The sequence below is a fragment of the Mustela nigripes genome, chromosome 7, assembly GCF_022355385.1.
Source record: "Mustela nigripes isolate SB6536 chromosome 7, MUSNIG.SB6536, whole genome shotgun sequence".
In the NCBI taxonomy this organism is placed as follows: Eukaryota; Metazoa; Chordata; class Mammalia; order Carnivora; family Mustelidae; genus Mustela; species Mustela nigripes.
The window spans coordinates 64,629,495-64,646,915 of record NC_081563.1 but is presented as its reverse complement, the minus strand read 5'-3'; positions in this window follow the sequence as shown (position 1 = coordinate 64,646,915).

Sequence of the window (17,421 nt, the reverse complement as noted above, 5' to 3'; positions counted from 1 at the left end):
AAGTAAGAAAATCACATTAATGATTTTAAAATGTCAGTGCTGTTGTATTATCAAGGAAGAAAAGAATTTTTAAAATATTTAAAAAGCTATATTTTTAAAGCTTTAAGGAGACAATGAACTTCCTCACTGTCAGTAGTACATTCATGGACTGCAAGCTTAACTCCCCATTTCCCCTGCCTTGAACACTCTGTGGACTTAGAAATGTATTCTCAATCTGCCTTTTAGAACTTAACCACTTATAAGTAGAAAGACTTCTGTGTTCAATAAGTAACCATTTTTAAAGCAAACACAATATGTATTATATATCCAAATTAAGGCTACCTTGAGAATTTGTGGCCTTATTCTAATGAAAGAGAATCAAAGTTATAATATACACAAGAGAAAACACTCAGAAAGGAAAAAGATAGATGTAAAAGTTTAACAGTGTTTCACTGAACAGCTGTACCAATTCTGAAACTTCCCTCAATATATTCAAATGAGAACCTCATTAACAAGGCAGAGAATGCTGGGAAGATAAGAAGATCTTAAAACAATTTCGAGAAACAATATACAATTAAGCTGCCATATGTGTTTCTTCTGTATGAGTGATACACAATACATAATGAGGTAAGGGCTGCAAACATTTCACAGATTTTTATTTTTACCATGAAAGTCTTCCAGACATTTTAAGAGATGTTAAAAATTAGTTTGTAAAACTATCTACTTCTTCTCTTAAAAGTTTTAGTTGTTGGCTTTGACAAAGATATTCCTTCATTGCTAGGCATCAAAACATCTACTATCGGTCATGATGAGTTACTATCACATCTGTTGTCGCTTTTTAGGTTCAAGCAAAGGAAAAGAATAACACATTCTAATTGACAATCAGGTGATCAGGTTTAACTCAAGTATTTCAAATTTGTCCCTAGAAGACTTTTGACTACAAGTACACTTTTTCAAGGAGACTCGTGCTGTGTTTTTCCATTCCACAAGTGTTTCCAGGCATTCACTTATTCAATAAATACATATTAAGTGCTACTGTGAGCCAGGAATTTACATTTTACATTATAGAACAATCCACCCTACAGTATCAGAACACACTTTTTTTAAAAACATGTATGGAAGAAACAGCAAACATTCCCTGCTATTTATGGAACTCACAATCCATTACAGGGAACATATAAACTCACAAGTACATAAACTCTCTGGGAAAATCAAGGAAATAAGGGAGATGATGTTGTTGATGGTTGGTAAGGTGGAGGCTGAGTGCAATTTAAAATATGATGGAAAAGAAATGATGCACTGACAAAATGACTTTTTTTTTTTTAATGAAAGTACCATAGACATATATTGTATTAATTTTGGGTGTATAACCTACTGACTCAATATTTATGAGGTGATCACCATGACAAGTTCAGTTACCATCTGTCACCAGGCAAAGACTGGAAGTATGTGAGGGCACAATCCACATAGATACCTGAGGAAGGAACATTTGGGACAGATGACACAGAATGGGCAAAATCAATGAGATGTTGTACATCTGATGTTGGAGAGGAGGTAAAAAAAAAACTGGAATTCTGGTACAATGTGGTTATAAGTATTACAATCACTTTGGAGAACGTCATATATTTCCTTATATAACTGCTCTATAACTTAGCAATTTGAATTCTAGGTGTAGACAGAGAAACAAAAACATATATCCACAAATGAATAAATAAATAAGTACACTGTATAAGAAAGTTCAAAGTCCCTTTATTAGTAATGGTGTAAAACTGGAAAAAATACGTACATCCATCCACTGGTGAATAGATAAAAATAACCTGTGGTATATTCATATAATGAAATATTACACAGCAATAAAAATGAGCAACTACTGACACATGCAAAAACACGAATGAAACTCAAAACTCGTGCCGAGTAAAAGAAGTCTTGTCCAAATGATGCCATTTATTTGAAGTTCCAGAACAAGAAAAGTAACCTACAGGTGTCGAACTATGATTATTATTAGGGAGTGGAGTTAAAGGTTGACTGGGATAAACCTTAGGGAACTTTCTGTAGTGGTGTTAATAATTTATATATCAATAGAGATTTAAGTTACATAATTGTATGCAATTGTCAAAACTCATTGAACAGCATGTTTATAATTTTTGTGTTTCTTTGTAGGAAAATTTTACATCAAAAGAAAAAAAATTTAAAAATGCTAATCAGATACTGACATGAAGTTAGTGATATTCATGCTGAAGTGTTTAGGAGTGAAGAGTCCTGGTATCTGCAGCTTGCTTTGAAATATATGTAAAACAAGATGAATGATGGATGAATGGCTAGATGAACCAAGTATGTGGTATGTATAGAAATGTTAATAGAAGAATCTAGCTAGTGGATGCATGAGTTTTCAAGGCAAAAATACTTTCAACTTTTATGTAAGGCTGATTCTTTCAAAAGAAAACACTTGGGTACCTGTGTAGACCCCAACGGGTCTTCTGGGTCCAATTTGGCTGCAGGTGGCTTTGTAGAGCTTCCCAGCGGCTCTGTTATAAGGGAGTATGCGCGCAGGGGCGGGGAACACAGAAATTGCTTACCCAGACGGGGATGGGACTGAAATTTAGGAGTTTGAGTTCAGAGAAAACCATCTCAAGGCTGCATTCACCCTGCACATTAATTAAGCCACGTAGAGCATGGGATAGGTGGGCTAACATCAGAACCAATAATGCCAGGAGTTGTTGATAACTTCCAGGCTGATACCCTCCAGGTAAAAATGCTTCAAGGAAGACCAACAAAAGTGTTTTAACAAACACTTCTAGACCATTTACTATTGCAAATCATTTTCCCAAGACCTACACATGTGCTAATGCATCTAATCCCTAGGGTCACATCTAATCCCAAGGGTGACTCTATAAGGTAAGTACAGATATTTATGGTAGGGCAGATTGAGGTACAAAGAGCTTAAAGAACTTGCCTTAACTTTTACATACAGCCAGGAAGTAGTAGAGTCAGAAGTAAAACACAAGTGGTCTGGCCCCAGATTCTCAGCCCTTCATTCCAATTCTAAGCTTTTTTTGTGTTTGAGACACTCTTCATTTCTAGTCACTGTTCTGGGCTCGTTTCATGAGGCTTTTCAAGAAATCTTCGCCACAGACACTTTGGGTTGGTATCTTCACCCCATTTGTTGTTGTTGTTGTTGTTTGTTGTTTGTTTGTTTCCCAGGGAGGGAAAGAAATCTGCTCTAAGTTGTCCAACTACAGGAACTAGGAATCCAACACACACCATTGTATCTTCATTTCATTTATTCCTGTTTTTTCTCTGTCATTCAGTTATTCAACAAATATTTATTGTACACATATTCTGAGCGGAGGACACCAGAAAAATACAAGTCAGATATATTCTCTGCTCTTGAAACTAGAGTCCTACAGAGGAAAGAGATAACGTAGAAACAATGGAATAAGAGAATTTTGATAGGTGATCTGTGCTCTAAGCAAATGAAGCGGGATTAGGCAGGAGATAGTGTTCAGAGGATGAACAGCTTTTGCTGGGCAGGGTCAGTACGTCTTCTCAGGAGCAATTACTTTAAAACTGAGACTTGAGAGATGAAAAGAAACTACATGCTGTGAAGAAAAAAGGGGGAAATGTTCCAGGCAGAGGGATCATCAAGGACAAAGTTGTGGAAGCAGGAAAGAGTATGTTCAAATAATGGGAAAATGTGCAGGGTGGCTGGGACGTAGTGAGTGAGAGGATGAGGTCAGAGAAACAGGCAAAAGTCACATCAGGTAGATCTTTTACAGAGAAGCATTTCCGGGTTTTTTTTTTTTTTTGGTCAAGCATTTTGCTAATACTTTAAGGTGGGTCGTTTGCCTCTTTATTATTGAATTATAGAAACGCCTTTAGATTCTGCAAGTTCTTTGTCAAGTATGTAAATTGTGGAAGTTTTCTTCCATTCTGTTTTTTGTCTATTCAGTTTGTTAATGATGTGTTTTGAAGAATAAATACTCTCAGTCTTAAGTCTAATTTATCAGTTTCTTTTCCTCTTAAGTCTAGCATAGTTTGGATCCTGGCCAAAACAAAACAAAATAAAACAAAAAACAAAACACAAACTTACTTAACCCAAAGTTGTAAAAATACATTCTTGTGTTTTATTCCATATCATCTAGAGCTTCAGCTTTTTCTTTTGGTCCATGATCCAATTTTAATTAATTTTTATATAAAGAGAGGTAGAGATCAAAGTTCCTGTTTTATTTTTTGCAAATTGATTATCCAGATATTTCAGCATTCTTTGTTTGAAATATTTCCTACTCTGTCCTTCCTAAAACTCTTATTTCTTTTTTCTAAATGTAGATATTCTAAATGTAGATAAAGATCTTGTAAGCCTTAAGCCCTTTTTTACTACGCTTTTTTCCTACATGGTTTTGCCTTTCCCATGACTTTCAATGATATTGAAATTCTGATAATGCCTACGTACGTGTATATTGGCATTTGGACACTCTCCGCTTGGCCTCCAGATAATTCATTCATTTCAGCTGTCTATTTGACATTGCCCATTGAGTGTTTAAAAGATATCTTAGGGATGCCTGGTGGCTCAGTTGGTTAAGTTTCTTCCTTTGGCTCAAGTCACGATCCTTAGCACCATGGAATCAAATCCTGCATCAGGCTGACCTCTGCCTGCCACTCTCCCTACCTGTGCTTTCTTTCCCTCTCTCTCTCTGACAAATAAATAAATAAATAAATAAAATCTTTAAAATAAATAAATAAAAGACATCTTAAACTTAACATAGCTAAAATCAGTCTTAATGTCCCCAATTACAGAACTGCTCCATCCATATGAATTTTCCTCATCTCCAGAAATATCACTCTGCTTTCAGAAACCTAAGAATTATGCTTAATTCATTTTTTTTCTTTATCCTTCTCAGCCAATATTGGTAAAACTTGCAAACTCTTTCCCACAAATCATCTGAAATCCAACCACTTTTTGAGATCTGCTCTGCCATCACTTCCATACCCACCCACAATTCTGTCTCACCCAGCCCACTGCAGCAGCCTGTGAACTGTTTCCTCCTTCACTTTTGTCCCTCACCCATTCATTCTCAAGATTGGGAAAGTGATCATTTTCAAATACATTGTATTATGTAACTCTCTTGTCTAAAATTCTTGAACCACTTTTACTCAATACCCTAAATAAATATGTATTAACCATCTATTTTGTATCAAGCATTGTTCACAGCATTGGGGATATAATGGTAATTACAGAAAGACATGGTTCCTAACTTGATTTAATTTATACTTACCCAGTATTCTCACACACACACACACACACACACACACACACACCTACCTATAATCTATTAACTGTGGCAAATATACAGAAGAGTAATGAACAGTGCTATGAATATCTTCAAATAGGAATTTTAGATAGCTGGAAACAAACAAGGAATGTTGAGATACTAATTCTTTAGCATGAATTATCTAAAAAAGAGAGACCCAGGCAGAAAATGAGGCATATAAGTGTGCAGATTTAAAGTATAACAAGACATAACAGGGGCACAGAGATGGAAGGACAAAGGATAACAAAGCAAAACAGGACACGATATTTTTTGGGAAAAAGCCCTGAGCCAAACTTGCAGGTCTTCTTTAAAACAAACAAGATCACTGTGGCTACAATGTGGAGAATATATTGAGAAGTGCATAGAGTAAATGCGGACAAAGCATTGGAAGATTTTAGCAGGGATGTAGACATAGAAGGATGGTAGGGCTTTCCTGCTTCAGGACTCCTATGTTCTGCCTGAATGACCACCTCCTCTTCTCCTGGATTAAACGTCCCAGGTCCACTTGTCAGCTCCCAAATGAAATGTATCCGCTTACATGGAGACCTTCCCTGACCACTAAGAAGATAAAATGTTTCTTGCTCACATACGCATTATTTTCTCTCTTCATCATGTTTGCCTCCTTCTCAGCACTTTCGTATTTTATAATTATCACTTCTTGTTTGTTTATTTCCACATCCAGCTATTAGAATGTATGCACCAGCACAGCAGGGATCATGTCTGTCAATTTTTGCCAGTTTGTAAATCATCAGCACGTGTTACAGCTTTGGTTATACTCAAAAATGTTAATGAAATAAAATAATTGGTGTCAACATGATATTAACTCTCCTCTTTCCATAGTACATATGCTACCTTAGCTCAGGCATGCTCATTCACACTGTTCAACAACTGTTCCATGTCCACGTGTCATGTGCTGGGCAAGATGTTAGGGGCAGGATAATGGCTTGTGTCATACTTAGAGCAAGGGTTCTGGAACCAAGCTGCTTGGATTTGAACTTGAATGTTTTTACTTCCCAGCTGTGTGATGTTGGGAAATTTACTTAGCATCCCTGGATCTCGGTTTCTTCATCTCAAGTGGTGATGTTAAGAGCTACTTATAACATTGTGTGACTACAAAAGGCCACCATGCTTTGTGGCCATTATTCATCTTTAATGGGACAGCAAAAATTTAAACAAAATGAATAATTTATTACCAATGTGATATATGTCAAGAAGGGGATTTACAGGATATTTGAGAGAATACAATAGACTGTATACAACAGACCTTATTATTACATAACAAGAACTCCTGTTACTTAGAGGAAAGTAAACAAAAACTTGACTTTATTTCATATCTGGTTTCATAGTGTCAATATGTCTTAAGTAGTTGAGTTGAAAAATCTTTACCTCAAGTAAAAAGTCTTTACCTCAAGTAAAAACCCTGCTGACATGAAAACACGGTAGTTGCTGAGTATATGTAGATGTGTGTGGGGTCATCTCCCATATCAGATCTCAAATATATCTGCTGCACCATTTAATCTACTGGCAAAAACCACTGTGTAAAAAACTACTTGAAAGTTAGTGACTTAAAAGAGAAGTTATTAATTCTCACTTATCTTGGGTTCCCTGGGATTGGCTGATCTAGGTTGGCCTTGGCTGGGGTAGCTCTGTACCTCATGTTTCTCTTTGTCCTTCTGGAGTCAAAGGTCTAATGAATATTTTTCTCACGGCAAAGCCAGAAGCCCACATGAACTCTAGAGGCTCTGAGCTCTGTGACGGCACACTGTTACTTCATTTTATTGAAAAGAGAGTCTGAGGGCTAAACTCAACATTAATGGGTAGGGAACTAAACTTCACCACTTTTAGGGTCAGGGCTGCAAAGTATATGGCAAAGGACTTGCATACAGGAGGGATAAAACATTGAGGTATGGGTATAGGAAGTATGAAGAGTAATTCAATTAGCCAAATCTGCTCAGTTGGTTCTTCATTTTCCTGTGTAGAGATAGGGGTGCTGAATGTCAATTTGACAAAGAAATATGGGACAACATATACCACTCTATTGTGTGAGGGTTTACATGTAGTCATCAGTAGACTTGTAGCTGAAATAGACGACTAGGAGAAATGACAAAGAATGATAAGGCAATATTTTTTTCTTTGAAGCATTAGGATAAAGGCCACTTCTTACAACTATTTCATAGGTATATGATAGAATAAAGAAATGAAGTGTCTGAGGTAATTTGTGATTACAGCTGTGATTCCTTTTTACAAAATGTTCCCTTATTGTACAGGGCATTTTAGTAAGATAATGCTATTTTTCAATTTTTTTTTTCCTTATCCCAATTCAAGTTCTATTTCTTTTGGGATTACTTTGGGCGGCCAACTATCTTACAGTTTGATGGTGCCCTTTCAGACCTTTCCTTACATAAAAGACATTTTTTTTTTAAGGAATAGTTTTATTCTGTATTCTATAATTGCCTCGATTTGAGGCTCGTTTTTCTCAGGCTGTGTAAAGAAATCTAATCAAGTTTAGAAACTGAATTGTGTGCTCTAGCTTCAATCTTAAAATAGCCATTTTCCTGTTCTTTTCATTAGAGAAGTCCTATTTTTGGTCACTAATTTTTCCTGGTTTCTATATTTCTTTTAACTTTTTTAAGACCATGACATAAGAGGGTACTTAACATGTGAATAAACATTTAGGATAAACATGTACCAAAGTAGGGTATAATATCCTCCTTCCCCTAAGAACAATTGCTTTCTGCCAAAAGGAAAATGAAACTTCTATATGAGATTTTAATTCTGTTGCAATGCCCAGTTGTTCAAAAATAAAAGAGAAATGTCCATCCTGAAAAATAGCTTGCTTTAGGATGTCGTAGTAAATTTTAAATGTTCAAGATTTTCTCTTTTATTCATCTCTTGTTTTATAAAACCCTTTATTCTGAGGCACTCGGCACTTGGTATAACCAAATTCTATGGAGACGAATAGAATTATAGTCAAAAAGGGAGTTAAGTGTTCATATAAGCTACTTTTTTTCCCCTTAAATTAAGATGGAATTGAGTTGATGGGAGAGGAAAGCAAGTTTATCAAGAAAAGACAGAGCTGTGGCCTTAAGACAGTCATAGGTAGAAATACTATCTTTGCCACTTGGAGATTACATGACTTGGAACAAATAAGCCTTAGTTTCCTTATTTGTAAAATGGGGATTATAACATCTCCCTTGAAGTGTAATTGTGGGAATGAAATGAGAAAAAATATTCAGAAAGTCTTGACTATAGTCAATAGTCCTTAAGGTTATAGAGCTAATTAGTTTCTGATATGAGAAATCAGAAGTTACTTACTTCTAGTCCACTACCTTTCACCATGTTGTTTATGCTCTCCCTGTTCAAGGAATGTACAGTTTACTGATAATATAAGAGTCATACATAGATCTTTTAAACCATCATTTACACAGACTGTACAGAATAAGAGATTAACAGAGATTTGCCAATGCATGTGAAAATGAGCTGAGACACCAGTGCCAACAACACAGACATTCTCGGTATCTGAAAAAGACTGGAAGTGAACATATTCAGACCTCTTTCTCTCTCTTTCTCCATCTCCTTCTCTCTCTCTCTCATAATAAGATATGTTATCACAGTGTGTTATATTTCATGTTAGGATTGGATGAAAAGAAATTGAATGAAAGCCCCCAGAAAATGAAAAATACACAAGATTTTTTTTCCTGCATTCACTTACAGATCTAGAGTTTTTCCAATTCAGAGTGTTCTGACATCCCAGTAATAACTGTAATATCCTGTTAAAGCAAATACCTTTCAGACTTGATTCTGTTGAAGGCCTAACTAAAATGAGGTGCTCCTTAGTGATAAGTGAATTTCTACTGAGGAGCATTTGAAAGAGAGGTTCACTGCTATCTTTCACTAGTTTCAATGCAACAAAAACCATACCCTAAAATTCATTCATATATATCACTGTCAGTCTTTTCTGGCTTGATACATTTTCTCAGATATTGGAAAGTGCTTTTCACCACAATATCACTGTACCACCACTCAGTATTGTGAGATTCTATTTATAGGAGTATTTATTAACACTTACTCTAATACCAAGCACTCTACTAGGAACTGTTCTCTTATTGAATCCTCACAAATAGAAGGGCTAAGCATCATGAGGAAATGGAAGTTTTTTCCATTCCAGAAATGGGAGAGGTTTTGTTTGTTTGTTTGTTCTTATTTTTTTAAAGATTTTATTTATTCATTTGACAGAGAGAGAGATCACAAGTAGGCAGAGAGGCAGGCAGAGAGAAAGGGGGAAGCAGGCTCTCTCCTCAGCAGAGATGCAGGGCTTGATCCCAGGACCCTGAGATCACAACCTGAGCCAAAGGCAGAGGCTTTAATGCACTGAGCCACCCAGGTGCTCCGAAATGGAAGTTTTAAAGAGTTCTAATATCTTACTCTAGTTGATAGAGGTGTAAGGAGCTAAATAAACTAGGAGGATGTGAACTGAATTTTATCAGATGCCAAAATCCATGCTCAGAGATTAAGTTCCTAAAAAAAAATACTATCATTTACTACATGCCTATAAACTGCCAAACATTGGGATAGCAATTCAACAGACCATTTCATTCATATATGAGCTTCATTTAATGGGAAGGTCTATATTCCTTGGCACTTTGCAAGCTGAAATATCCCCTAGTGATTATACAAATCATGGTCCTTATTGCCTACCAATATTTGTTTCCTTAAAGTCTATTCACAAAGAGAACTTAATTGCAAATCAATGTGATATAGCTGTTTTCTAATCTGTAATCATTTTAAGAATTTATTTTAAAATATTTATGCATATATACATATAAAATTTTTATAAATGCATAAAAATAACATATCTTGGATATTTTGTAGTTTTAAAATAATTTTCTACTTGTTTACACTTTTTCCCTTCTTTCCTCATCCTACATCAGCTTACCAATCCACTTCAACCCCATACCTCTAAGCCAATATATCCCATTTTCCCCAAAAGCATATATACTTATAATATCTATGTATATATACACACAGACATACTCTGAAACTGTTTCTCTCGCACATACGCACAAAATATTTAATCAGTATAATCAGCCATATACACATATGTATATACATATACATTTTGTTGTCATTTTTTGTTGATAAGAAATGATATCACACTATGTGCATTTTTCTGCATCTTGATTTTCACTCATAAATATTTTTAGAAAATTCCTCTAGTAAGTGACCATACCTGTAACTCATTCTTTTTATCATTGATTTAATAGTCTATCAGGTAGCTATACCATAATGTATTCAAGAATTTCTGTATTTGATGACCACTTTGTTGCCACATTTTTGTCATTTGAAAGTATCATTGGAAATGTTCAAATAATCATCACTGTGCCTATGACCTTAAATATTAGTAGTTTTCTTTCCAGACGTTGGGCTCTCAAAGGGATATTAATAGATTAAAAGATATATATATATATTTGAATTTTAATAAATCTATATATATGTTCAAATTTAAATTTGAATAAATCACCCTAAAAATGTACAATTTGCAATTCTGTCAGTTAAATGAAAGAACATATATTTCTCCACATCCTCCAATGAATATTTGCTACCAAGAGTACTCTTTTTTCTTTATTTTCATCAACACGTTTGTTGATGGATATAAAGTGTCATGTCATGATAACATTTGTTTGCATTTTTCAGACAATTGGCTAGATGATCTTTCCATTTGGATGTTGGTCATTTGCTCTTTCCCAAATTGTCTCAATGCCCTCCCCCTCCATCATTCTATTGGGTTATTTCTTCCTGTCTTTATAATTTATCAAATGCTTTTGTATCAGACATGATTTAATGAAACTGGAATTTGTTTTTGAAATTGTTTTCTTTCCAAGAAATGCCCCCCCCATCACGTTACTACTATTTATTAAATAAACTGTACATTCCTCCACTGAAAAAAGAAATCAAAATGGTTCTTACATATATATTCTGGCATCCATTTCTGAACACGGCTGGACTCCACTGAACAACATATCTATTGCTAATCTACACCAACACCATATTGCTTTTTTAATGTAACTTTATATTATAAGCTAACATACAATGTTCTTCAAATACATTGTTACTTTTTTCCATCCCATCAAATATTAGGTATTTATTTTTTCTCCTAAATTTTAAAATAAGCGGTGCCTGGTGGCTCAGTGGATTAAAGCCTCTGCCTTCAGCTCAGGTCATGGTCCCAGGGTCCTGGGATTGAGCCCCACATTGGGCTCTTGGCTCAATGGGGAGCCTGCCCCCCCCGACCCCTGCCTGCTTCTCTGCCTACTTGTGATCTCCATCAAATAAATAAATAAAATCTTTAAAAAAATGTTTTTAAGTAAGTTTTTCAGTTAGGGATATTATTTTATTTTTTAAATTCATTCCAATATATGTCAAATAATTGTGATTCTGACATCTTGGCCCAATTTCTCATTTTAATTGAAGTGAATATAGAGTCTTTTTTTATTATAGTATTTGCTTCTATTGTTGGTGAACAGTCTTTCTTACAGATAAATAGGTTCTATTTCTCTATTGCAGTTATTTTCTTAGATAAGAAATCTGCTGCTGAATTTTATCAAATGCACTTTCAACACTGGTATTTTTAATCTTGTGCTTTTTCTTCACTTTTCAGGAATGTCTTCAGGCATCTTATTTTCTTAATGAGTTACCTAATGTGTAGATCAAATACATTTTTCTTTAAGGGGGAAAATAAACCATGGTATTTTTAAGTCATTAAGTAACTTATTATGAAGAGGAATCCTACCCTCTTTTATAATAGAGACAGAGAGCAACTAAGCAATTTTGGAGCAAAACACTTCAATTTTTGGCAAATCATACTGAAAAAAGTTAATAGATAGGATTCTTTTGGCTTCACCCTGCCACAAGGGGAATTAGTCACTCTTCCAAATTTCTTGTTCTTATTTTTATCGTAGCTTTAGGAACAATGTATTTTCTTCTTTTTTAAAGGTTTATTTGAGAGCGTGAACAGTGGAGAGGGACAGAGGGGGAACGAGAGAGAATATCAAGCAGACTCCCCACTGAGCACAGAGCTCCACTTGGGACTCAGTGCCGGGACCATGAGGTCATGATCTGAGTTGAAGTTCAGAGATGGTCACTTAACTAAGTCACCCAGGCACCCTCTATATTTTAAGTATATGTTAGTATATTTGTATCTCACAGAAAAACTTGTTATTTCTTTTTCAATATATCTATGCCTTAGCACAGTGCCAAGCACATTATAGATGCTCAGTAAATCGCTGTTGGCTAACAGAACTTTTAATTTATTTATTCCTTGCCTTTAGATTGGCAGAATGAGAAGGAAATGTTGAAAGCTTAGGTGCATCTTTTGATGACCACCTTCTTCAAAGTTAGGTCTTTTCTAAGAGACTTCAAAAGTTAGCTCACTCTCTAAGGAATTAAGCATGTTGTTCTGGTGACAAGGAAAAATTCGCTGTAATTCTGGCTGAGCCATAATGAATTCTGTACCGTCTGTTAAGGATTAAAAAGAAATAGAAAAGCAAGGGATGGTAAGTGTACTTAGATCATAGATCTAATCAATTGCATGTTCAATTTACTTAAAATGTCTCTAAATGTGAAGACTTAACTGTTGTTTTATATTTAGTATTGTGGAAAATTAATCAAAACCTCAGCAACCTCTCCTGGTAAGTAGTATTCAATATCACCTACTCAAAGAAGGCAGGGTTAGGACAAATTCCTGTAGGAAGTTAAGACTGGGGTGAACCAAGTCACAAAATAGCCATTGTATAAACGGGATCTAAATAGTCATTCTGGTGGTTTGATACCAATCACTGGAATCTTTTCATTGCTGGAAGGTTATATTTTGTGTATAAATGAAATGAGGACCTGAACAATTTAGATGTTTCTTAGAAATTTACTCCCATCATTTTGGTTCCTTTTTTAAACTATAAGTTCCACCACTATAATTCAAAATAAATTAATTTGGAATATACTTCCAAAGTCATCTATGAAACTCACAAATTTAAATATTAATAAAATCATAAAATTTTTTCTACAACTCAAGGCTGAATATTTTATCCAGTTTGTCCATTGCATCCTACACACATACCAAAGTCTTTGTCCTTCAGAAGCTTAAAATCGTTGAAGAAACACACACACACACAAAAACAGGTTTTTTAAATTCTAAGGACAAAGTCTTTTTCTCCTGCTTTTGATATCTTTTTGAGATAGGGTAAAGGCAATTTAAGTATTCCTAGACTTGCTGCAGAGAACCCAAACAAAAAGTTTAATTCCCTGAACAGATACCTGTATTCCTAAGTCACATACTTTTTTTAAACACCCACAATATTACAGCTATCTTCACTCCAACTTAACAGAAATCATCCAGCCATCCATTTATTCATTCATTCATACATGTATAAATTGATTTATTCAATAATTATTTTTGAGCACCTATTCCATCCGAGGAACTATTTGAAATGCTGGAGATACAAGGATAAATAAAATAAATCCCAATATCAAAGAATTTACATTCTATAGGAGGAAAAGCTGTTTGAATATTTTAAATTAAATATTTAGGGCCATGCTCGACACCAAGGTAGAAGGTCATGTGCATAGGAGCATTTACCTACCGAGGTGACTAGTGACAGAGCAGACATCGATGGTACCACAGCGCCAGAGACAACCAGTGGGCAAAGGACCAAAAGCACTTTGCAAGAAGAACTGAAGAACAAAGAAAATCCATTTATTTTGAAGACTGAGTACTTGTTGAGCTCTCATTGCAGCTGCTGTTATGAATCCCTAAAATCTTCCTAGACATGAGACAACTAAGGAGGGGTGATCTTTTGCAAGGTTGGCATCCAGTTAGTGCTTGATCTCAGAACAAATAAAAAGTCCTGCGGATGATGATTTATTTCAAATCAAGGAAAGAAAAAGAGAAATCTAATCTAGGCATTTCTCCAACTAACCTTTTCTACACTTCAGGTGTCTTTAATTTATTCAGAGTGAACAAGTTTCCTGCCTTTTCAAAAGTCTGGTATGTATTATATTATTTTTCTGTTAACAGGAGAATTAAGATGTGCTTGGTGTATGTGATTTTTCTGCTATTGGTGGACAGTTCAGATACAAATGTCTCCCATCATATCACAGATAAATGCTTGATATATTTTCTTGCTAGAGAAAAGATCATTTGCTAACAGCATTAGGTAAGAAACCTAGATGTGTAGTGACAGACCTGCCATAAACCAGCGAGACGAGTGCAGCAAAGAAATTGATCAGAATCCTATCCAGCAGTGGTGGAGGGGATGACTGAGATCTAGTTCCACTATTTGACTTTTAATGACTTTGTATTCTATCTTAAAACTCATGGAAAATAAAACACATTATAGATTTGGCATAATTAAATTCTTTCATCAGTGTATTATAACTATGTTCTCAGGCAGCTGGATCAGGGCCATAGCATTTATTTAAAATATCCCTTAAAATGACGTCTCCTGATTTTAGCTTAATAGTCAAATTTAGCAAATCATGTGGTTCCTCTTTACAAAAACACTATTGCATTCTAACCGTAGGAAGGGACCAATTTTACATGAAGTTTGGTATCAGATATACTGACAACTCGATTGCATGCCTTAAAGAAAAACAAAAACCAAAACGGGTGTTATAATTACATAAATGAATGTTGTAGTGTACATTCTATTTATGCCAAAAATCTAATTAACATGTATCTATTGAGAATATGCTACTTGAAAGGCCAGATGCTGTAGGTGGACACATAGATGGATCAGACACACCCTACCTTGAAGTTGATTGTGAGCTAGTGATGGGAATTTGATAGAAGCATATGAAAAGCTGAATTACAACTTAGTAGACTCCATATTGCAGACTAGTTCTTAACTGGTTACTGAAAACCCAAACTATCAATTCCTTTTTAGAGGCTTCCTAGCATTACAGCAGTTTTATTGAACTTCCTCAATATGCCTCCTTATAGAGACATGTTGGTAAAATTTCCAAAGGAAAGCTCTGCTAATTCTATGAGACAGCCTAAGAGAATGTCATTTGTGTAACTGTCTCCAAGCACTGAACACAGATAGAAGATGACAGATTTCCATTACCAACAGCTGTTGAAGCTCTGCCTGCAGTCCCTGGTTGGGCATCTCCTCCCAGCTGCAATTATATTATATCTTCTTTTACTGTAGCAGGTGCGGCAGCATGTGGGGCAATTTGGTATTGTGGACAGATCTGATCCCATTTGCTGGCAAGGTAAGTTTGTTCTCCCAATTCTTTGAGTCAGCTAACTCATTAGGGGCCTCCTCTAAGCAGCTAAAGATGAAATGATCCTCTTGAAAATGTCTCTTATGCTGAGTGCTCACTGGAGACCAGAAACTAGCTTACAAAAATCTATCTATGAACAGCCTTCCATATGGAAGAATGGGAAGTGGAAGAGAAGACCATCCCCATTAATACCTACAGAAAATGTGTTATACAGGAGGTTTGGGCTCCCTGTTAGGTGAACTTTGATGCAGAAGAACATGCCCTGAATGCATCCTCTTGGAGCTAAAGAGGTTCTGATACAATTCCTTATATAAAATAGTAACAGGATCACTCGTAAATTACATTTCTCTGAATTTCTCTGTATGCTTTAGCACTCTCCACATTTTCACATTAGTGATATTGCAGGCATCAGAAGATAATTACTTTCTGCTTTAGCAGTAATGGGCTTAAAGCTGCTTTTAATAATTGCTGAATTCTTACCTTTGAATTTACACTTTGTCCATAGCTAACATTTTCTTTAAATTGTTAAATATCTCACCAGGAAGATGTCTCTGAGATACTGGTTAAAGTCATAAATACCAAAATAGAAAAACCGCTAGAGTTTACCTACCGATCCATTGCACTTCCGATCATTTAGTAGATATTTTGTGTGTATTCCAGAAGCCTATGTTCAGCACTGAACTTAGTACAACTGACCCACTACCTGCCCTTAGAGAACTTAAATTTTGAGGGAGATTTTTAGACGGTGATGCAGAATAAGTAATTACAACAAAAGCACAAAATTCTGACAGTGGTGAAGAAGTACGGAAGGGAAGAGAAGCATTGAGCATGGGGATTTACTACAGATTAAAGGCTAGATATAGCTGCAATTTTGGAGTTTCAGAGTTGGGTTCACATTTGCCAAATTCAAAGAACTCAGCAAAAAAAAAAAAAAAAAAAAATCAGTACCTGTAGGACTCTGGGGACCCGGGCAACAAACGTGTGTTTTCCCAAAGAAGAGGTTGTTAATTATGAAGAACACTGCTATTACATTTAGTGAATGAAGAATCTTATGAAAATAGAAGTAAAAGTATTGAGCAGATTGTTAAAGCTATCATGAAAAAGTTCTCCCTAATACAAATGCATTTCAAAAAGATGGCACTGAACTTTTCTGACAGTTCATAATATTATTATTTCTGACTATTCATAATATTATTATGAATAGCTTGTTTACTTGATTTCCAATTTCAGTTACACTTCCCAATCATGTGAATAAGTAAATAAAATTTTATAGTATTTGTTTGAGACTCTGTTTTTAAAAGAAGAATAGTAATCTACAAAATAAAAAAGTTTGGAAAATAAGAAGCAGTGACTTAAACCCAGGACAATAATGAAAAAATGTACCAAGTCAACATCTGTACATCAACCTAGAAAGCAATATATCCAATTTAAAACAGAGTGTTCTGTGGGAAAGAAACTTTAGAAAGAGCTTGCACACAATAAATTACATTTTTCAATATACTAGAATATCTTAGAGTCACGAAGAGGGCAGATGTGTTTTCTATAAACAAAAAAAGAGAGTGTAATTAGAAATACAGGGGAGACAACAAAGCTATAATAGGAATTCCAGACACAAATATAAGAAAACTAATATCTGACATGTTTTTCATTTTAGAAACCTTCGTTAAACTTCAATTATGTGGTTATAATTCTAGATAAGTGATTATATCAATGAAGAAGATAGACAAGGTTCCTACTTGATTAAAGTATATATTCTAGAGGAGGAAAAAAATACATAAACACCTACAAAATAAGTGCAGTAAATTCAATAGTAATAAACACTATGAATACACAACAAGAGTAATGGGACAGAAAG